General features: G+C 46.9%; 1 long non-coding RNA gene across 2 annotated transcripts in view; it reads right to left on the reverse strand.

Annotated features, from left to right (window-relative positions):
• LOC144176029 (uncharacterized) overlaps window positions 1–22,479 on the reverse strand; it is a 776,463-nt gene that overhangs the window by 603,182 nt on the left and 150,802 nt on the right. The gene's annotated exons all lie outside the window — the stretch shown is intronic.

A 22,479-nucleotide genomic window follows, 5' to 3' on the forward strand; every position in this document is an offset into this window, starting at 1 on the left:
CCTCATTCCCAGGGAGAGCCGTGTGACCTGGTGTCCACACGATGCGGATATCGGGAATTGGCGCTGATCGTTGGGCAAGAATGCGGAGGGCAAGGGCCGAGATTCGTCCAGCTTGGTAGTGGCGGCAAGCGGTCTGGGAGTCTGTCAGGATCGTCACGTACTCTAGATCGGTGTGGGCGGCCAAGGCGATTGCAATTTCTTCTGCTGTTGTTATGTTGTTGGTAGGGGTGGTAGCTGAGTTCACAAGACTTCCTGTGGAGTCGACAACGGCTGACGTGTGGGCTGAGTGAGAGGAGTATGGAGAGGCATCCACGTATCGAGTGTCGTCCCGAGATCCGTACATGACGTAGAGGTGGGCAGCCCGCGCCTTGCGGCGGCCTTGGTTATACGTTGGGTGCATATGGCGGGGTATAGGGGAGACAGTGATGTGACGACGGATAGCTGGTGGAATGCGTTGAAGAGTATGTTCCGGTGGGGGGAGCGGGTAGCCGAGACGACTTAATATTGAGCGACCGGTGGTTGTCAGGAGGAGGCGTTCTTTTTGGCTGGTGAGATGCGCCTCGATGAGCTCCTCAAGGGTGTTGTGAACCCCGAGTTGTTGGAAACGGATTGTTGACGTGGTGATAGGTAGCCCAAGTGCCATTTTGTAACTTCTCAGTATGAGGGCGTTTAATTTATTACTTTCAGCAGGTTTTAGTGTGAGATACGGCGTGCCGTATGTTATGCGACTTATTAGGAGAGCCTGTACAAGGCTTACAGTGTCGCGCTCCTTAAGGCCTTGACGGCGGTGGGTGATTCGTCGAATGAGGCCGACTAGTTGCATTACGGTGGTTTGCAGTTGGGTGAGAGTTGCGTGGCCAGCCCCATCTTGTTGAATTTGAAGTCCTAGTACCCGAAGAACGGTCACCTTGGGAACGGGTTTACCCTGTATGGTGAGTGAGGGCTCAGGCGGTGGAGGTGGGCGTCTGCCACGAGAGCGGGCGCGGAGAACGAGTAGAGACGATTTTTCCGGGGCGCAAGTAAGTCCGCAGGTTGTCAAATAGGTGAGAGTGGCATTGATAGCTTGCTGGAGTGAGTCTTCCTGGTCGCCTACTGATCCACCAATAGTCCAGATGGTGAGGTCGTCGGCGTAGAGTGCGTAGTGAATGTGAGAAAGAGAGTCAAGAGCTGGTGGTAACCCGAGAAGTGCGACGTTGAATAGGAGTGGGGATATTACTGAGCCTTGTGGCGTGCCCTTGGGTGGTGGGTGGAAAGCAGAGCTACGGAGGTCACCGATTCCGATCGTAGCTGTCCGGCCAGTTAAAAATTGACGTACGTAGTTGTAGGTGTGGAGGCCGCAATTGGTGCTTTGTAGGTTCTTTAAGATGGCAGCATGGGAGACATTGTCAAAGGCTCCTTTGACGTCTAGAGCCAGGATGGCTCGTGGGGTGGATGTGCTGAGATGGTCCAGAACCTCTTCTTTGATTTGGAGCAGGACGTCTTGCGTTGAAAGGTGAGCTCGAAAACCAATCATCGTATGCGGGACTAGATTGTTGTCTTCAAGATAGGCTGTAAGGCGAGTATGAATGAGGTGTTCGTAAAGCTTGCCTAGACATGATGTCAGGGAGATCGGGCGGAGATTATTAATGGAGAGCGGTTTGTGAGGTTTCGGGACAAGTGTTATATCCGCATGTCGCCACTGGGCTGGAACAGTACCTTGGGTCCATTGCGAGTTGAAAAAGTCGAGTAGTGCTTGGAGAGAGTCGTTGTCGAGGTTACGCAGGGTTTTGTTATTGATGCGGTCGTGGCCGGGAGTGGTGTTGCGGGTGAGCTTGGCCAGGACGTCTTGAAGTTCTTGAATTGTAAAAGGGGCATCTAGGGTGGGATTTGGGGCCCCTGAGTAGTCTGGATGACCTATTGTAGAAGAAGGGGGAGGCCCAAATAGGGTGGTTTTGATATCGGAGAGTAGCTGGTCTTGGGGTCCGGGGTAGTTGTGAAGCAAACGTTTGAGGTGATGTGCCGTAGCAGATTTGGAGGGTTTGTCCCCGAGAAGCGATCGCAGTATGTGCCATGTCTTTGTAGTTCCAAGCGTTCCTTGCAAGCTGTTACAAAAGGTAGCCCAGTTTTGCTGATGTAGCGTGAGGGCGTATTGGGCTGCCTCTTGGGTGATCTCGTTGATCCGGCGGCGGAGTTTCTTGTTATGTTTTTGTTTTTTCCATCGGCGAAGTAGGCCCTTGCGGGCGTCTAATAAGTGGAGAAGATGAGCATCCATGACTGGGTTTTCGGAGGTAAGAGGGAGAGTTTTGCTGTGCCGGGATACGGTTTCTTGAATTTGAGAGACCCATTGATCAAGGTCCGTGATGGTGGTGGGGAGTGGGTTAGGATCTTCGCGAAAGGCTTTCCAGTCAGTAAGGGTAGCTTGTCCAATGCGCGTTTTTGCTTTATGTTGGGGGAGAGTCACTTGGATGATGTGGTGATCGCTTCCGAGGGTTTCGTCGAGGCGTTCCCAGATGAGGTGGGAGATGTTGCGTGAGAAGGTGAGGTCAGGGTTTGTATCACGGGTGACGCTGTTGCCAATTCGAGTGGGAGTGGTCAAGTCATTCCACAGAGATAGTTGGTGGTGATTCGCGGTTGTGAACAAATCCTGGCCTTTCCGTCTGTCCGAAGAGTAACCCCATGAGGTGTGGGGGGCATTGAAGTCCCCCAATAATAGTAAAGGGTGCCTATGAGAATGACAGAGGGCACGTTGGACGAGGTGGTCGAGCGAAGCGAGTGATTCTCGTGGGGGGCTATACACGTTAAGCAGGAATATACTAGGCGTGGTAGGCGAAGTAGGAAGAATTTCTATAAATGTATGGCCAATTTGGGAGTGAATGTCGATAATCTGCGCGGTGAGATGGCGTGCCACCAGGATTGCCGTGCGAGGGGAGGCTGGTGAGACGTGTGTTTCGTAATCCCGTAGGGTGACAGGGGCGGTATCAACTTCTTGGAGGGCAATGACATCTGGTTTTTTGTCCTGACTGAGATGTAAGAGGGAGATACGCTTGCTTTGAAATGAACGACAATTCCATTGCCATATGGTTAAGGGACGTTGTATGGCTTGCGGATTATTATTCATGTTGGAGTGCATCGAGAGTTGCTGCCATTTCCACGTCTCGTTGAGGGTAGGTCTTCTGTTTCTTTGGATATGGTGTATGTTCTCGACTTGAGAGGTCCGAGACTTGTTTCGTAAGGTTCACGAGCGCTGAGTTCATGGCCGTGATTTGTTGTTCGATTGCCTTTGTTCGTGTGGTGAGGGCTTCCTCTATTCGGAGGATGAGGTTGGTCGTTGTGGTTTGGGCCTCCGTGATTTTTCGATCGATGAGGACGGTTGTTTCCTCGGGCGATTGGAAGACTGGGAGTGTGTTGATCTTTTCTATTAGTAGCGCATTCTGAGTCTCTATCTGAATTAGGCGTTCCTGCGTTTGATGTTCAAGCTTGTCAACTCGTTCCATCAAGAGATTGAGTTGTCGTTGAAATTGAGCTTGTGCTTGGGAGAGTGTCAGTTCAGAGGGGGAAGAAGGTGGGGAAAGGGGTGTGTTGACAGGAGTAGGTAGAGGGGGGAAGTCGGCATGCTGAGCAGTGGGAAAAGGCGCAGCCACTTGCGACCAGCTTACCTGGGTGACGTGGTGGGAAGGCTTGGCTGGTAGAATGTTGAACTTCTGTGCGACGAGGTCGGCCGAAGTCTTGGGTTTCGTTGTTGTTCGGGGAAGAAAACGCTTGGGGCAGTCTTTACTCGCTGTGATGTGTGGAAGGGAGCACAGCTTGCAGCTGGGCTGGCAGTTGTGGTCGGAGGAGGGGCTCGGGGTGCCGCAAGCGATACACTTCGGCTCGTCCGGCCGCGGGCAAATGTCCTGTCTGTGGCCTACGTCGCCGCAAATGCGGCAAAACTGCACTGCTCGTCGGTACGGGCGGCACCTGGTCAGCAGACAGCCCACCTTTACGTAAAAGGGCACGTGGGGTCCGTGGAACGTCAAAAGGGCTGATGATGTTCGTCCCAGTAGTCTGGCGTGAAGTAGGCTGGGTCCATTGGCTGCCAGGAGGTCGTTTAGGTCTTCGTTGGAAATGCCTTCATCGAGGCCGTGTATGACGCCGCGAACCGTGCCAGGCGGGGGTTTCAGGTAGGGCGACAGTTCCAGAATGCCGGTCGTGAGAGCAAGTTGATCGACGGTGCTCAGCAGAAGGGCGTGATCTTCATTTGCAGTTGAGGCCACCAGCAGATTTTGTGCGGGTTGTATTTGCAGTGTTATGGACGCGTAGAACTGTTCTGGAGGAAGCTTGCTAGCTGCAACGAGTGCGGTCACAATGTCTTTAGTTGAGCAGCGCGCGACCGTGCCTGCGGCGCGGGGACGGTAGACGATGACGTACTCAGAATCTGGTAGGCTTGGGGTGACGGGCTTGCGAACGCGGGGCTGGCGGAGTGCGGGCAGGGTGCCGGCAGCTGACGCGGAGCCAACCGGGGCGACTGTGGTGGCGGCAGGGGTTGTTGGAGAAGCGGCGTTCGGCGCGGCGGATGTTGTAGCGACAAGCGTAGGAGACGCAGCTTTCGGCTTTGATTTGTTATTCTTGCGAGCTTGGATAATTTTCGTCCAAGGGCCGTTGGGATGAATCGTGCGACCGCTTAGTTCGTCGAAGTCCATGCTCTGAGTGGTTGTGTCCAGGGTAGACAGGAGCGGGTCGGTGGCTGCAGGCAGGGCAGCGGCAGGCCCGGAGGCTGGCAGGTTCGGCGGCGCGGCGGTGGCCATTAGGGCTAGCGCCCCGCCGGCACGGTGGAGTGTTCAGACGGCCACTAATTAGTCGGATGGGCACTCACAGACAGAAACGAGGTATCCCCAGGTAGCGGAACTCTTAGCGGATGCAATATTCACACAAAAAGAAAACAGGGAGGCAATGGTACGGCCCAATGGGCAGTTAAAACGGGAGTCGGTGTGAGTCGTGACTGCTTGCGGCGGCCCCCTAGCGGAGCTCTTTTGTTATGAAACCTTCGTTTTATGCGTATAACTTATCTCTGTCATGTTCAGTGAGTATTTCCTGTTTTTCACGTGCCTTGAACATTTCGCTGTCCGAGTGTCATGGCTTGCAACGCTAGGTCTCCTGTTTCTTTTCTTTTCTTTCTTTTTTTTGCTGTTTTGCTTTCTGAGATTACTGTAACTATCTTTACTTTATTGTTTCTTTCATGCATACGGTTTTGGGTGTTGTGTTGTCTTGATTTTAGTTTGTTTTTATGTATGTTTTGTATATGGTGTACCAGTACCAAGACCCTAGGGTTGTTCCTGGGCACCGTAAATAAAGGTTGATTGATTGATTGATTGATTGATTGATTATTATTATTATTATTATTATTACTTCCGTATACCTCTTCTTGAATACGGGTCTGTTGTCTGGAATGGAACTTGCAAGTCCAATAGTGACCGTATCGAAAGGGTTCAAAATAAGTTCCTTTCTATCTTTAAGCACCGCTTCCGTCATGTGCAAGACGACGCAAACGGCATCATGTCTCTTCTGAAAAGCATTCCTTCCCTTCGGTGTCGACGAATGCGAGCTGATATTATCTTTCTCTATAAACTTCTTCATGGTAATATTTTGTGTGACGATTTGGTTACACTTATCAATGTCAATTTGCCAAATAAACTTTTCAGAAAATTTCCAGCTTTCAGACCAGTTGCTTTAAATAGCCGACGCTCGTCCATCTGCCGAATACAATGTGCATATAATGAATATTCCGTTCGGCTTGATATATTCCAGAGCTCCTTTACTTTGTTCTCTAATGAGTTGAAAACTGTTGTAGCTTAAGTCCTTTATGTCATTCCAAATTTATATACCCTATGTATTATGTGCAAACTGTTCTTGCTTGCTTTTCACTTTTTCTTTTTTTGTGTTGCTTGAATATTTGTACGTTTTAGTGTCAGTGTTGGTAATGCTGAAGCTTTCCCCCCCCCCTTTTTTTTTTTTTTTGGAACTTCCTAATATGTTGTTAGAAAACCTTGGTTACATACGTATACTCTATGTCATGTTGATTCAATATTTGCTTGTATAGTTCCTATTTTTCACATCTACTGAACGTTTCGCTGGCCGAGTGGCATGGCTTGCAACACTAAGCCTGCCTTTTCTTTTTTGACTTTCTGTTCTTTTTTTTTTCCTTTTTTGCTTTCTAAGATTTCTGTAACTATTTTTACTTTAGTGTTTATGTCATACATATAGTTTTTGTGTGTTGTCTTGTCTTAATTGTAGTGTTTTTTTTTTGTATGGTGTACCAGTACCAAGACCCTAGGGTTGTTCCTGGGCACCGAAAATAAAGGTTGATTGATTGATTGATTGATTGATAGTTACGCTTATTGTAAGATGTCTTCTTGCAATTGACCAGACATTACAGTTTCTATTGATTGTGTAATGTTGCCTAAAATTACACTATGGCATTTTTACTCTTCTGTGAAGTTGTAGTTTCTTCTTATTTTTTGCTCACTCACTGTTCTTTTACCAGCTGTTGATGCATTTCATTGCTGTCTTACACCTTTTCTGTGCGCCAGCACGACTTGATTGTGTAAAGTCGGTTGGATTGCACTATTTTATTTCTAATCTTCTTTGCCGTTTTTTGTAGGTCTTTCTTTCTTTTCTTTTTTTTTGCTCACTGAGTGTTTATTAGCAAATTGTTGATGTACTACAGTGCTGCATTTTCCCCTCTGAGTGCTCCAGCACGAAGGCCTCCGCTGTTCCTGGGCACTATAATAAACATTGATTGATTGATTGATTGATTGATTGATTATTATTATTATTATGGGTGCCAAGATGGCGCCCAGCACAGATGTCTGCGTGCTGTGCTCCGCTGTTTTTTACGGCAGACAGGAAAATTTTCGATGCACATCGTGCAAAAAACGTGCGCACTCCAAAATGTATTCAGCTGCCCGACATGGAGCTGCAAGCTGTGAAGACTGGTGAGAGGCCCTTCCAGTGTAATCTGTGCCTGTGTTCGGCGTCGGAGGTGGTGAGTAGGCCTAGTGACGATTCCGTACACGAGAGCCTGCCGGCCACGCAGCCACCCGATCCTCAGAACAGCGCTCCTCGACCAGGCGACCTTGGAGGGGACACGACCGACATCCGCGAAATGCTGCTCCACGCTCTCGAGGGCCTTTCATTCCTGACGGACGAGGTGGCAAAGCTACGAGAGGCCAACGACCGCCTGAACAGGGAGAACGCGCGTGCTTTCGCCCAGCAGTCAGGCATAATTGCTTCTCTGCGGGCCGAGGTTCGCAGCCTTCGAGGGGAGCGGCTCCCGCGGTTACCGCGGGCCGGTCCCTTGCCTCCCGAGCTGCCTGCCCCCCCTTCGACACCTGAGCTCAACGTGACGATGGCGACTCCTTCCACGCAGCGAGTGGACCTTTCATCCTTTGCCACTGTTGGGGCGAAGATAAACGCAGCGTCTACGCTTTCAGCGAACGAGCAGCTGACCCCAGCCCCTTCCGAGGCTTGCCTTTTGTTAAATGATGCATCCGGCAAGCCACCTTCCAACGACTCGGCCCAGTCAAACAAACGCAGAGGGAGTGCAGTGTGTGTGGGTGCTTCAGATGCGTGCAGCATCTCCGTCGTTCGTCCATCTAAGCGTCCGAGACACATCTTCGTGTCTAAACTGTCACCATGCACCACTTCAGCCCAACTGACGGAGCATCTTTCGACGGTACATGTCATACCTCTGGCTTGCCAGCGGCTGAAGACCAAGTACAGTTCATATTCTTCCTTCTGCGTTACGGTCGATGAGGACTCCTTCGAGCGTTTGAGCGATCCTTTGTTCTGTCCGAAGGGCTGCCTTTTCAAACCTTTCCGCGGAAAACTGCATCCCGAAATGTTCTGTTCCACTGATGTCCCACACGATGAAAAAAACTAACAATAGGGTAAACATTTACTATCAAAATGCGCGCGGCCTTCGCACTAAAGCGTCCGAATTTTTTGCTAATGTACTTTCCGCAAATTTTCCAATTATTGTAATTTCTGAATCCTGGCTCTGTAGCGAATTAGCTCAAATGACTATTTCCCTCCAAATTACCAAGTTTTCCGCAAAGATAGGAATTTTACTGGGGCTAAACAAAAGGGAGGGGGCGTATTAGTTGCGGTCTATTGTGGTCTTCAGTGTAAGAGGCGTCAAGACCTTGAGGGCAACAATGAGTGTGTCTGGCTGGACATCCGACTGACTGGGGGCGAGAGGCTCTTAATAGGGGCGTTTTATATTCCCCCCGATGTTCCTATTTCTTCGTTCAATGAGCTACTTACTTGTGTAGAAGAAGTTTGCGCTTCACACCAAAATCACCATTTTATCATTTTAGGGGATTTCAATGCACCTGGTGTACAATGGGGCAGTCTAACTAACCAGCATTACAATTATTACGTACAGCAAAAATCTCGCATTGTTTTAGACTTCCTAGATTTCACATCCATGGCACAACTGAATAACATCAAAAACTGCTCCGAAAATATCTTAGACCTCTGCTTCTCAAACTTACAGAACGCGCGAGTATCAATGGTGGATATCTCTCTTGTCAAACCCGACAAACTTCATCCTCCATTTTCAGTTTCGGCTCCCGTTTCGATTCGGCATTGTGGTACCTCACTAAAGTATAATGAACTCTCTCCCTTCTGTTATGCACGTGGGGATTACATTGGCTTGTATAGCTTTTTTTCTTCGTTTGATTGGTCGGAAATTCAAGAACTTCCTGATTGCAATGCACAGGTCGAACGGTTCACCGAAATTGTCAAAAGCGGTATGGACCAATTTATTCCCAAGTATAAACCAAACCACTCCAAGCACCCACATTGGTTTTCGAAAGAACTTCGTACGACTCTTAAATTAAAAGACCCATGCCACAGAAAGTATAAGAAAACCGGGAGTGACGAATGGAAACAGAACTTCTGCTCTTACCGTAAATTATGTAAAAACCTTTATGAGCGGGACCAGCGCTCCTATCTCGATTCTGTAGAGAGTAGTGCGAATTCTCAGCCTGAAACATTTTGGAGATACATCCGGTCCCGTAAGAACAACTCACATGATCTTATCAATCTTGTAGATTCCTCTGGGGAAGAAGTTCATAATGTCGCCAACCACTTTGCTCAGCACTTCAGTGCCACATGCGGCCAGCGTGACGTCTCTGAAATGAACATATTGTTAAATCGCGTACAAGGCTCCAGCTTAGTGCTTTTGGACGAGCAGTTGGTTTTGGAGAGCCTAAAGCGCATGAAACCGTCATTGTCGTGTGGAGCTGACGGAATACCTCCAGCTATTCTCAAAACATACGGCAGCATTTTTGTACCTGTTTTGACGGTGATATTTAACCAGTGTCTAAAAACAAACGTGTTCCCTCTCACGTGGAAAATTTCTCGAGTCCGTCCTATTTTCAAGTCAGGCTCCAAATCGGATGCAACAAACTACAGAGCAGTTTCTCTTCTTTGTGCTTGTTCCAAGCTGTTTGAGACAGCGCTGTACAAATTACTGTCAAGTTCTGTACAGAATTTTCTTGTAAGTAAACAGCACGGCTTTATATCAGGAAGGTCGACAACAACTAATCTCTCCTGCTTTATGGAGCAGGCCTCGGCAGCCATTTCTGAGAGGGGCCAGCTCGACGTTGTCTACTGTGATCTGAGCAAAGCATTTGACGTTGTCTGCCACACGCTGTTACTTAAAAAGCTTTTACAGGTAGGAATTGATACACCACTCGTGGCATTGTTGGGTAGTTATCTAGATAACCGGTTCAGTTTTGTTAGCGTTAACGGGCAGACGTCTGCTCTGTACAGATCAACAAGCGGTGGGCCTCAAGGCTCCGTGTTGGGGCCTCTCTTGTTCTCCATTTTTGTTAATGATATGTCAGCCGCAATGAAGATGTCTTCTTTCCTTCTTTACGCTGACGACATTAAAATATTCAGACGGATTGAGTCCATTAATGACTGCATTGCCCTGGAGAAAGATATATCCTCATTTTCCAAGTGGTGCTCAGACAATAGATTAAATCTTAACTCTACAAAAACAAAGGTCATGTCTTATAGCAGGAAAACGAACCGCACTTTATTTTGCTACAGTATTAACGGCGGTTACTTGTCTAGAGTTGAAGAGATCAGAGACCTCGGCGTGCTTTTCGACAGTGCCTTAACTTTCTCACCTCATGTCACTCAACTTACTAGGCGGGCGCTACGCTCTCTTGGGGCTGTATGCAGGTTTTCTCGAGAATTCCGGTTTCCTTCTTCATTCCTAAAACTATTCAGAACGCTTTGTATTCCGCAACTAGAATATGCTTCTGTCGTTTGGAATGGAACCTGTAGTTCCAACTGTCAACGTATAGAGCGTGTACAAACCAAATTTTCATCAATATTTAGGCATCGTTTTCCTTCGGAGCCTATCCCTATAACTGTTTCTCTAAGTTCCCGGCGGACCCACTCAGACCTTCTTTTCATGTACAAATTGCTTCATGGTATTATTTTCTGCCCGGAACTACTTGAATCAATCAGTTTTCGCGTTCCACAAAAAGCTACAAGGCTCGCCCACCCTTTTAAAGCAGCTGGAGCTCTCAGCACACGTTCTCCTCTTCAAAGGATGCAGCATCTGCATAATGTTCACTCCGAGAAGCTCGATATCTTTCAGCGTCCTCTTCGGGAGTTTTTGGCCGGGTTGTCAGCTCTGACACACTAGGTTCATCTTGGCAGTGCTATTTTTCTTCACTTATCGTCCTGACCTGTGCATTGACTTCACCGAGCTTGTTCTTGTTCCTGGTTATTCGTGTATTGTGCTGATACTGCGACTGTAATTATCGTAGAATTTTTCTTTTTCTGCCGTTTTTATCATTAAAAGTTGCCATATTCACTTCATGCGTCCATTTGAAACTGAAAATGTACGCTTCCCGAATCTTGTAAAAACTTTCTTCTTTTCACTCACCCTTCCGTATAGTTACGCTTATTGTAAGATGTCTTCTTGCAACTGACCAGACATTACAGTTTCTATTGATTGTGTAATGTTGCCTAAAATTACACTATGGTATTTTTATTCTTCTTTGAAGTTGTAGTTTCTTCTTATTTTTTGCTCACTCACTGTTCTTTTGCCAGCTGTTGATGCATTTCATTGCTGTCTTATACCTTGTCTGTGCGCCAGCACGACTTGATTGTGGAAAGTCGGTTGGATTGCACTATTTTATTTCTAATCTTTGCCGTTTTTGTAGGTCTTTCTTTCTTTTTTTTTTGCTCGCTGAGTGTTTATTAACACATTGTTGATGTACTACAGTGCTGCATTTTCCCCTCTGAGTGCTCCAGCACGAAGGCCTCCGCTGTTCCTGGGCACTATAATAAACATTGATTGATTGATTGATTGATTATTATTATTATTATTATTATTATTATTCGTGATTACATGTCGCGACAATATTTAATGATTGTAATTTTCTTTTATACGCCGATGATGTAAAAATATTTAAATCTGTTTCCAACTCTGCCAGCTGTTCCGCTCTCCAGAAAGCAATCTCGTCCTTCTCGCATTGGTGCTCATGCAACAAACTCCTCATTAATACATCTAAAACTAAGGTAATGACATACACAAGAAAGACTGACAACATCTTGTTTCCCTATAACATCAACGGTGAATTACTCCCACGTGTGGTAGAGGTTAATGACCTAGGCGTCACTTTCGACAGTAAACTGAGCTTCTCTCCACATATTCAGGTAATTACTCGAAGAGCTCTACGATCGCTTGGCGTTGTCTGTCGCGTGTCCAAGGAGTTCAAGGAGCCGATTTCTCTTCTGAAGCTCTACACAACTATATGTCGTCCTCAGCTTGAATATGCATCTGTTGTCTGGAACAGCACGAGCAAAACAAACCGTAAGCTTGTAGAAAGGGTCCAAAATAAGTTTATATCTATCTTCAACCATCGCTTTGGCGATAGTAGTAATTATAACCCTGGATCGCCCTCTTCATTGACGCTATCATGCTTAACTTCCAGGCGGAACAAGGCTGATGTTCTCTTCCTCTTTAAAATTATGCACGGCATAGTGTCTTGTGGTGAGCTGCTACAGCATGTTCGTCTTTATGTGCCGCTAAAGTGGACCAGGAAACATGATACCTTTTGCAACCCCAATTGTCTGCGTGTCTTGTGCCCTGTGTGCCGACTGCAATGCACGTACAATCGGTACTCGGATTACCTTGATATATTTAATGATTGCCCTACTCTGTTTCGCAAACATGTCTGTGAGTTTGTATTGGCGTAACTGCCAACTTTTGTTATTCTGCATTTGTCTTTTATCCTCGAGTTCATGCACTCAAATGACTTTCATTCCGTAACTTCAACATAAGCTATCCTTTCGTTTTTTTTTGTATTTTGTATTTTATTTTGTATTTGAAAGATGTGTACATTATGTTTCGTGTGTTTCTGTTTCCGTGCGCCAGCACAAAGGCCGACCCCGGCTGTTCCTGGGCACGCAAATAAATGATTGATTGATTGATTGATTGATTGATTGATTATTATTAGGCGTTCAATAAGTTAATCTCCTCCATTGAACAGGTACTTATCACTCATGGCACCCGCAAAGTCCTCCTGCTTGGAGATTTTAATGCTCCTGGCGTGGAGTGGAGCCAGCTAACTTGTTCCCACTACAACCACCACATTGAACAGAAGGGTAATAGGTTGCTAGATTTTTTGGCTTTCACTTCTATGGCACAGTGTAATCGCATAAAAAATTGCAGTGGAAATATTCTGGACCTGTGCTTTTCGAACTTTGATGGCGTTAGTGTGTTGCACTCTGATTGTTCTTTAGTAATACCGGACAGATTTCATCCTCCTCTTTCTATTTCCTGTTGCCTCCCTTCATTGCTCCACCGTTCCGTAAATTCCAACAACACGCAACCTCATTACGCTTTCGCCAGGGGAGATTATGCTGGGCTGTATGGCTATTTTTCCGCTGCCCCTTGGTCGACCGTCATTGACCACACTGATGTCAATGAACAAGTCGACCGTTTCACAGAGATTGTGCTTTCGGGTATGAAGGAATACATCCCGCAATATTTACCGAGGAGGTTCAAGTTTCCACACTGGTTTTCTTCTGAATTGCGGGATGCCCTGAAACTCAAGGAACGTGCGCACAGAAAGATGAAGCGCTCTGGTGCCAACCAGTTTGCTCAGGAATTCCGGCGCCTACGTGCCCTATGTAAAATATTGCACAAACGTGATCATACTTCGTACCTGGCATCGGTAGAAACTAAAGCAACTCACCAACCGGGAGCCTTCTGGAAATACATTCATTCTAGATCTAGTACAACTAAAGATTCTATTCGTCTTCTAGACTCCAACGGCGATGAGGTTGTCAAGGTGGCCGACTGCTTTGCTCGTCAATTTTCTAATTTTTTGGGGATTAGCGGTGGTAGTGACAACAGCAGCGCCCCTTGTCACCAGGGCGAGAACTCCGGTTGTTTACAACTGGACGAGAACATCATTCGGACCAGCATCAAGCGGCTCAAGCCCTCGCTTTCTTGTGGGCCAGATGGTATTCCTGCTGCAATCCTAAAAACATATGCAAATATATTCGTTCCTGTGTTCACTTCAATATTTAATAACTGTCTCCGGTCGGGAACGTTTCCTCGCTCATGGAAAATCTCTCGCGTATTCCCTGTTTTCAAGTCAGGCCTAAAAACTGATGCTATAAACTATAGGCCTGTCTCGCTGCTTTGTTCTGCCTCTAAAATTTTCGAGTTATCTCTTCATACTGTCTTGTCTTTCTCATTTAAACATGTCCTCATTCCTAATCAACATGGATTTATGCGTGGTCGTTCAACTTCCACGAACCTTGTATGCTTCATGGAGCAGGCTGTCCCAGCAATCGTTGGTAGAAGCCAACTGGATGTGGTCTACTGTGACATGAGCAAAGCCTTTGATGTTGTCAACCACTCGTTATTGCTTGCAAAGCTCACTCTGTTAGATGTACACGCTTCTTTGGTGGGTCTTATACGTTGCTATCTCAAGGAGCGATATTGCTATGTAAGTGCTAACGGTCAAACATCATTTAGGTACAAAGCAACCAGTGGTGTACCCCAAGGCTCCGTTGTGGGTCCCCTTCTTTTTTCCATTTTCATTAACGATGTTGCTTCTGCCATTCAAAATTCTTCTTTTTTGTTGTACGCTGATGATATAAAAATCTTTAGAGAAGTGCGTAGTGTTCAGGACTGTAATTCTCTTCAGGTTGATATTGTGTCATTCCATCGTTGGTGCACCAAAAACGACCTTATTTTGAACCCTTCAAAAACTAAAGTTGTCTCCTATAGTAGAAAAACTCAACAGCTGCAATACCCTTATGAAATTGCAGGCACCACACTGCCGAGGGTGACCGAAATTCGGGACTTGGGAGTACTTTTTGATTCTCCTCTGACTTTCTCTTCCCACATTGCAGAAATTACCCATCGGTCTCTTCGTTGTCTGGGTGCTGTTTGCAGGTATTCTAGAGAGTTTAAAGGTCCGCTTCCTTTCTTAAAGTTGTATTCGGCTCTCTGCTTACCTCTTCTTGAATACGGGTCTGTTGTCTGGAATGGAACTTGCAAGTCCAATAGTGACCGCATCGAAAGGGTTCAAAATAAGTTCCTTTCTATCTTTAGGCACCGTTTCCGTCATGTACAAGAAGACGCAAACGGCAGCATGTCTTGTCTCAAAAGTATTCCTTTCCTTTGGTGTCGACGAATGAGAGCTGACATTATCTTTCTTTATAAACTTCTTCATGGTGATATTTTGTGTGATGACTTGGTTGCACTTATCAATGTCAACTTGCCGAACAAACTTTTCCGAAGGTTTCGAACTTTCAGAACAGATGCTTTAAGTAGACGACGCTCGTCCATCTGCAGAATACAATGTGCATATAATGAATATTCCGATCGTCTTGATATATTCCAGAGCTCTTTGTCTTTGTTCTCTAATGAATTGAAAACTGTTGTAGCTTAAGTGCCTTTATGTCATTTATGTGGCGTATTTCTGTTCCATATTTATTTTATGCAAATCATCATCTTGCTTGTTTGTTTTTCACTTTTCCTGATTTTGTGTTGCTTGAATTTCTGTCGGTTTAAGTGTCAGTGCTTGTAATGCTGAACTTCGTTTTTCCATTTTGAAACTTCCTAACATTTTGTTACAAAACCTTTGTTTTATGTGTATAATCTATCTCCGTCATGTTCATTGAGTATTTGCTTGTGTATTTTCAATTTTTCACGTGCCTTCATCGTTTTTGCTGGCCGGGTGTCATGGCTTCTAACACTAGGCTTCCTTTTTTTTTTTGCTGTTTTGCATTCTGGGATCTCTGTAACTATTTTTACCTTATTGTTTCTTTCATATATATGGTTTTCTGTGTTGTGTTGTCTTGATTTTAGTTTGTTTTTATGAATGCTTGTATATGGTGTACCAGTACCAAGACCCTAGGGTTGTTCCTGGGCACCAAAAATAAAGGTTGATTGATTGATTATTATTATTATTATTATTATTATTATTATTATTATTATTATTATTATTATTATTATTATTATTATTATTGTCACGTTTCAGGTTCCAGTGGCCTTCTGTCCGGACGCAGAGGACCTGTACTCCCTCTGCTGTATCAGTGACCGGACTACCGCCGCTGTTATGTTCTGTTGGGGGCCCAGGGCTTTGTTGAAGGCGCATTTGCGACACTGACCGGGAACTACACCAGGGTGGTGACCACAACGGGTTCCAGTGAGACGGTGCTGCTGGTGTCGTAAGCAATAATTACTGGTTGCAGTGCACGAATCTAGTCTAGCTTCTCTGGCATCACGGATGATGGTTTCTCCTGCCATCATACTCCAAACATGGGCATGCTATATCGGTCCTCAGTGGTGGCGGGGGGCTCCTTGGTCAGTATTTCCTGGTACATAACAATTTATATAAACGTACCAATATAATAGCGTCACTGCGTTTTAAGCGGGGCTGGACGTAATATACGCATTCCTGTTGAAGCAATATTTGGTAAGTTGAGATAACATAACAATTATTTTTATGATAAACGTATTAAAAACACCTTTATATTTTTGCCTAAGCATCGTGGCGATGCTTCCTTCGGCGGTGGGCTGAATATAACGTCACCGTTGAGTAGCCAAGCTGTGGAAACTGCGTGCAGCTAGGATGCCAAGCAGGAGAAGAGCTCAAGCTTGGCGCTATGAAGCGCGGTAACGGTAACGACATCACGTTACCGCGACATCCCGGTAACGCCTGGCGCTTGCTCCACCAGCTCAGGCGTTCCTTCTTCCACTGCCCTTGGATGACAATGTCTAATCAAGCTCAAGTTCGCCTGTGTCAACGTGTATTGGTTGTCTCGGCAATACGCACTCATAACTTTACTCTAGAGGGGACATTTTTCGCAGCGTCTAGGAACACCAACCTCGTTCTCTTAAAAAAACCAAGCGTTAGCATCGTCAGCGCGCTTACGGCGCTTACGGCCATCCCGTCGGCAAGCGTCACGCAAGAACTACAGGGCCGCTTTCGCTCGTTGTGCCAGCGGAGGTAAAGATTTGAACTTGTGTAATGTAATCTTGCGACATGGTGGAAACCAACAGTGTTCGGCGCTACATTTTTGCGCGGCCATGCTCAATTATATTTTATCCTACTTGTAACTGCGTTGTTTCGCGGTCGCTAAGACCATTTATTATTGCATTATGTTACGCCATCACGGCCGCTTTAAAGAACACACACGCCATGCACACAAAAATCCTTGTTCCGTGCGGGCATACGTTCGAGCAAGTTGGGGAACATTTTGTCAGGATTAAAGACCTTCATGGACTGACTTTGACGCTGCAGTGCACGGGCGCCAAGTGTGCTGGACAAACAGCACACGCGCGCATTTGTGCACTGCTGATTCACTCGTATTGTGAAGTCGACGCAAAGTTACCGAAATCAAGCTCTCAAAATAGGAGGTGGCTGAAATGAAATCTGCTTGCGCGGAAATGAATGATGACCCGGCGAGAATATAGACTGCGTCAAACAGCAGCAGCTTCGGTGAAGGATTGCCAAAGGGGTTGGCCTTTTTCCTTGGCCGTTTCTTGGTTTTATGCGTGGCCCAGGCCGTTCTTCCACGCGCGGGTGTCATTTTTCTTCGCAGCTGAGTGGCTGAATCACATGCCAGCCTTTCTACGAAAGTGTTCTGGAAAATTACGGCCTTGGAAACAGAAGACCCATGTGGCAACGCGGCAATTTTTTCGATTCTTCGACAATCAGCCTCGGAGCGTAGAGATCTCGTCGTGTTTGGGGTGAGTATCGCCTTTATCGCATTTATTCTCCTGCCATAGTTTCAAAGCATGAGTGATGATGTCGAACAGAAAAACATACCGGGTTGGGTACGGTTCGGGTTCAGGTAAATCCATTTCGTTACGGTTCAGTTTCGGTGCGACTTAATCACGCACGGAACCAGCTCGCGAACCGTATCAAAGAGTGGAACAGTTTGCGGAGTGAGAAAAAACTTTTCTAGTTTAAAATCAGCGTAAAAATCAGATTTTTTTATCATTCAGAATATTGCTTCCTTCAAATAAGATCGTGCAATTTCAGAGTCAACTTTAAATAATTAGGCGGGATAATAATAAAAACGTATCAGCTGCTTTTTCTTGCCCATTCCTTACGTGGTCTTGTAGAACGACCGAAAGCCACTGCCAAGAGTCATGACTGTGGTATTTATTGATGCCTCTCGTCCCGGCTTATTCCACCACGTAAGTGCAAACAAGGCCCTGACACACTCCTAACCCTATCTTAACTATTTCCGTATACATACTACCTTTTGATAGCAGAAAGTTTGAAAGGTTATGGAAGTGTTTATCTTTTCTGATCAAAACAGTGTCCTTGAGGACACAATAAAGTTGAGCGAAATGCCAGATGCTGGTTATTTCAAATGAGGCAAGGTAGGTTTTGTCTTCATTAGGGACGGAAAGTTGGGCTGGTGGGTTAAACGATACTGGGTACGTTTTACTAACGCAAAAGACGGACCACAAGGCGTCAGGAAACCACGTTCCTCCTGTGATTATCTTACTCTTGTGGTCCGTCTTTTGCGCCAGTAAAATGTACCCAGTTTGTCTTCATGGCCTATATGGTGTCCCAGGAGAGGCGTCCGAGGAGGTCCAGCAGAGCGATAGCGCCGACCACGGACGGCGGCATCTTCGGTATCGAGCTTGGTATACGACGAAAAAAAAAAGTGGAAATTCTGAATGCATTCCTATACAAAAACAAACTACAAATTTCTGCGACCACCCCTTAGCCCCTTTTTCTCTCTTTCCTGTTGCGTGGGGTTCGCCCCCCCCCGCCCCTCCTTGTTTGAAGCCAGTGGCCTGCACCGATAAAAATATACGGTAGCCCAAGTGTGTGTCTCTACCTGTGTCCCATCCGTAGCGCTGTGGTTTCCATACTTTCGATTATGTACGAACCTATCCAAATTCCAAACGTGTTGAGGTTTTTCAAGTAGTCAGATTTCGGGTGTGATCCCCTACCCGGGGCACAGTGCAGAAATCACGCGACCCAATTTCCCGTGCACAATGCAGGCGACCGAAGGGCAAAGTCGGTGATTCAAACCTCGTTGTAGGCTACCAAACTGTAACATTGCTTTTGCCAGCCTTGCATGCCGCTTCGGCGATCAGCAGCAGCACACCATTCGAACGCTGGTCCGCATACGGTTCCCCATTTTACGACTGCGGATGGAGCGTTTATAACCAAGGTCACAGTCAAAGCCGTTTTATTTTCACCATTACGATGTTAAAGGCCACCCTGGCAAAAAAGCTGCCAGACGCAGCTTGCGGCACCAGGGGAACCTAATGGCAGCCTCGACGACACACATGCGCAACATGTTATAATAATACAACAATCACCAAATATAGTAAATTCATTTTTACAAAAAAAAAATCATCTGTAGAACAGGCAGCCTTCCTTTTACGCAGGGAAAAGTATAGCAGAGAATGGCAGACAGAAATTTTCCCGCACTTTACAGTTCTTACTGAAAAACATACAAACACAATACGCTGAAAAAAATGTGGAAATAAAACGCTGTTCACAACATTTATCTATTGACACAAGCATCCTGAAGTGCATGTCGCCTAAACCTCCGCCCTGAAAATTCAATACTTATTCTGTTTAATATGGATTGGATGTTATGTGCCAATGCTTGAAAATGTCATTTGTTTGGCGAAATTGGACTAATGAGACTGATAAAATCACGTGTGTGGGTTACGTAATTTCGGGTCCACTGTGTTAGGCAAGATAATTGTTTCAGGAACTGCTGATACAGAGCATCAGCAAAGCTAAAGTAGGCGGTAATAATATGGATTACTGACTTTCAATAATTTATGGATATAATTCTAGAGTGGGGAGAAAATAGGGTACGTTGTTGATGCGGCGAAAGTCCTTCGCGAATGACAACTGGGTGTTAATATTTTTTTGTTGTTGTTGTAGCGCCCCAACGTAACGTGTAATAGTTTAAATGTGGTCTAAAAACACAGTGGCGAATTTAAAGTTTGATACTGAGTGGTAAGAACTCCCGACACATATACAGTTCACCCACAGCAGAAGATAATTGCTTAGTCTATAGTTGAATGTGTGCATTCCAGCGAATGCGATGCGAAAGCAACGCCCACAAAACTTTGTGTTGTTGTGAGGGTGGTGCTAAGAGATTAGGAATATTCGAACACGAACATAAATAGGATAGTGATATTCGCACTGTTCCTTAAAAAGAATACACGTGGGCTTAACGTTTGTCACCGCAAACAAAAAGAAAATGCATTAAAATTAACATTTCAATCTTAAATAAAAAATTGGCGCAGCTTGCACTAGGGGTGCAAGGTTGGAGAATCAGCAGAGCTGGCGGCCCCTCTCCCTTCACCGGAGACCCGGCTGTTGCTCGTCGTATGGATTTCTGAACTTGCTGCTGAAATTTATCCATGACTGCAGGCCGGATTCTTTTGTCCACAGCCTTTCGCATTTCTTCCAAAGCGGACCGCGTTAGCCCGCGCTAGAACCAGCGGCAACCAGCTTCGCGAACTCGGTGCCTGTAGCGCGAACTCAGCGTCTGTGCTCACCACTTCAGGCAGCAACTCACATGAACTGACGAGAATAACAGCACGCGGGAGATCCCGCCACGAACGCAATCGCATAGAAGTCGGTGTCATAGCGTGAGGCACCTACGTTAGTTTCTGATTGATTGATTGATTGATTGATTGATTGATTGATTGATTGATTGATTGATTGATTGATTGATTGATTGATTGATTGATTGATTGATTGATTGATTGATTGATTGCAGGGTTTAACGCGCCGACGCAACGCAGGCGATGAGGCGCGCCGTAGTAGAGAGCTCCGGATTATTTTGACCCCGTGAGGATCTTTAATGCGCGTCGAAACATCGTCACGCGCGCGTTTTTGCTTTTCACCTCCATCAGAAAAGCAGCCGCTGCGGCCGGGAATCGAACCCGCGACCTCGTGCACAGCAGCACAACGACTTTGCCACTGAGCTACCGCGGTGGGTGATAGTTCCCGACGACACGAAGCATTTTTTCTTCTGGTTCGTCTCTTTTGCTTTCCGGAGATCTCCACTACGGCGCACCTCCTGCGTTGCGTCGGCGCGCTTAAAACCTACAATCGATCAAATCAATCGTTTGGTTTCACGTGGCCGCAGTCTTTGAATTCTTTTACGTTGTGCTTTTTTGTTGGGTTAGGGGATCACTTTTTTCGTTCTTTCATTAGGTATTTATCTCTGAAGTATTTAGCATCTGAGACTCATCCACTGAACCCACTGAGACTCATCCACTGAGACTCATCCACTGAAGTATGAACTCTGAAGTATTTAGCATCTGAGACTCATCCACCCAGAATTTCGAAAAACAAAAAAATAAAAAAAAACAGAAAAAACGAAAATTTTCAGAAAAATTATCTTACAAAATCAAATCTATGCATCCGATATAAAATTCTTTATATGCTCCTTCTCCGTGCACTGTTTTATAAATAAAAAAAATTGCCCCCACCTCCCCGAAGGGAATCGTGAGGAAGTGCGAATGCATTTCTTGCGCCGAGAGTACACGGCGTAGTAATTCTGACATCGCCTTGAGAGGCTCCCAGCCAGCGAACGGTCTAAACTGGAGCAGAGCGAGCAGGAGACTGTAGCGAGAGAGCGCGCGCGAGCCGACCCACGGAGGTCTGGCGGTTTATCGCTGCATATATAGGGGGGTACGCCGCGCCGAGCCAGGTGGCTGAGAGAGGAGGCGAGCGCAAGGGGAGAGGGACAGCGGCGCACGGCAGCTGCAGCCGAGCGAGGGGAGAGGAGGTGCGGGTGCGTGACGTCACGGCGCGGGAAGGGAGAGTGACACACAGCGGCGCACGGCAGCTGCCGGGGAGAGGAGGTGGAGTATGTGACGTCACGGCGCGGGGAAGGGAGAGGGACGCACGCAGCCCACGCCGTCGCGCCGCGAGGAGCGGTGAGGGGCGTGTCGTCACGCGGTGAGTGACGTCACTGCGCCGTTGCTACCGACGCTCCTCTCCGCTCCACGCCGTTGCTAGGGGATAGGAGGACTGCGGACGGACGGCGCCGCCGGTGGTGGAAGGTTTGGGGTCGCTTATAAAGTGCATTGCACTTAAAATTACGCCCACGTCCCCTCGCAGGAACCCTGTTGTGATGCGACGCTGAGGGGGGTTCAAGCGCAAGCAGAGAGCAATCGCCGACCGAAAGGCCGCCGGAGAGAGAGAGTACTGCACATGCGCAGCACCGCGCCCAGCGCCGCCCACCGGCGGAGTAAGAGCGTGCTAGGCCGCACACCCGCAGATGTTGAGAGAGAGGGTTCACTCTCACCTGGGCACGCGCCGGCGCCAGTGCGTCTGCCGCGGCTATGACGCAACACAATCCAACACAATCCACTTTAATCCAAGCCAATCCAAGCCAAGCCAATCCAAGCCAAGCCAATCGAATCCAATCCAATGCCCCTCGCGAGAGAGTGTTCGCTATCAGAGAGGCGAGGGGGTGAGCGGAGGAGAGTGCGGACGCCGACGACGACGACGACAACGACGACGACGGACGCACGCAGGAAGGACAGGGCCGCCGACAAGAGATGCTCTCAGCGTCGCATCTAAAAATAAATAATACATCTGCCCCACAACCCTAGAATAAACAAAAAAAGTCCGCAGAGAAAAGCTCCTGCGAATTCACCAATTCACGGAGAATTCACGAAGTTAAGAATGGCGTCCCTATAGCGAAATTTCGCAGAGTCGCTTTGGTATCGCTGTGTACGAAGGCGGAACGAAATCATGAAATCAACGTTTTCGTCATTACCCACAGAAGCTTCGTGTTTACTTTCTTTTCGTTCCTACTATAACCAAGAGCTGACCACACAAAGGGCGGAATTTTTTTAAAGTACTGTTCAGGCAGCACGCAAGTGACGAAAGGTGTCGTTCTAGGACGTTGTTATCCGCGCGGGGGCAAGTTTGGAGAGGCGTAAACTCT

The sequence above is a fragment of the Haemaphysalis longicornis genome, unplaced genomic scaffold, assembly GCF_048455015.1.
Source record: "Haemaphysalis longicornis isolate Haplotype H1 unplaced genomic scaffold, Haemaphysalis longicornis Haplotype H1 scaffold_3, whole genome shotgun sequence".
In the NCBI taxonomy this organism is placed as follows: Eukaryota; Metazoa; Arthropoda; class Arachnida; order Ixodida; family Ixodidae; genus Haemaphysalis; species Haemaphysalis longicornis.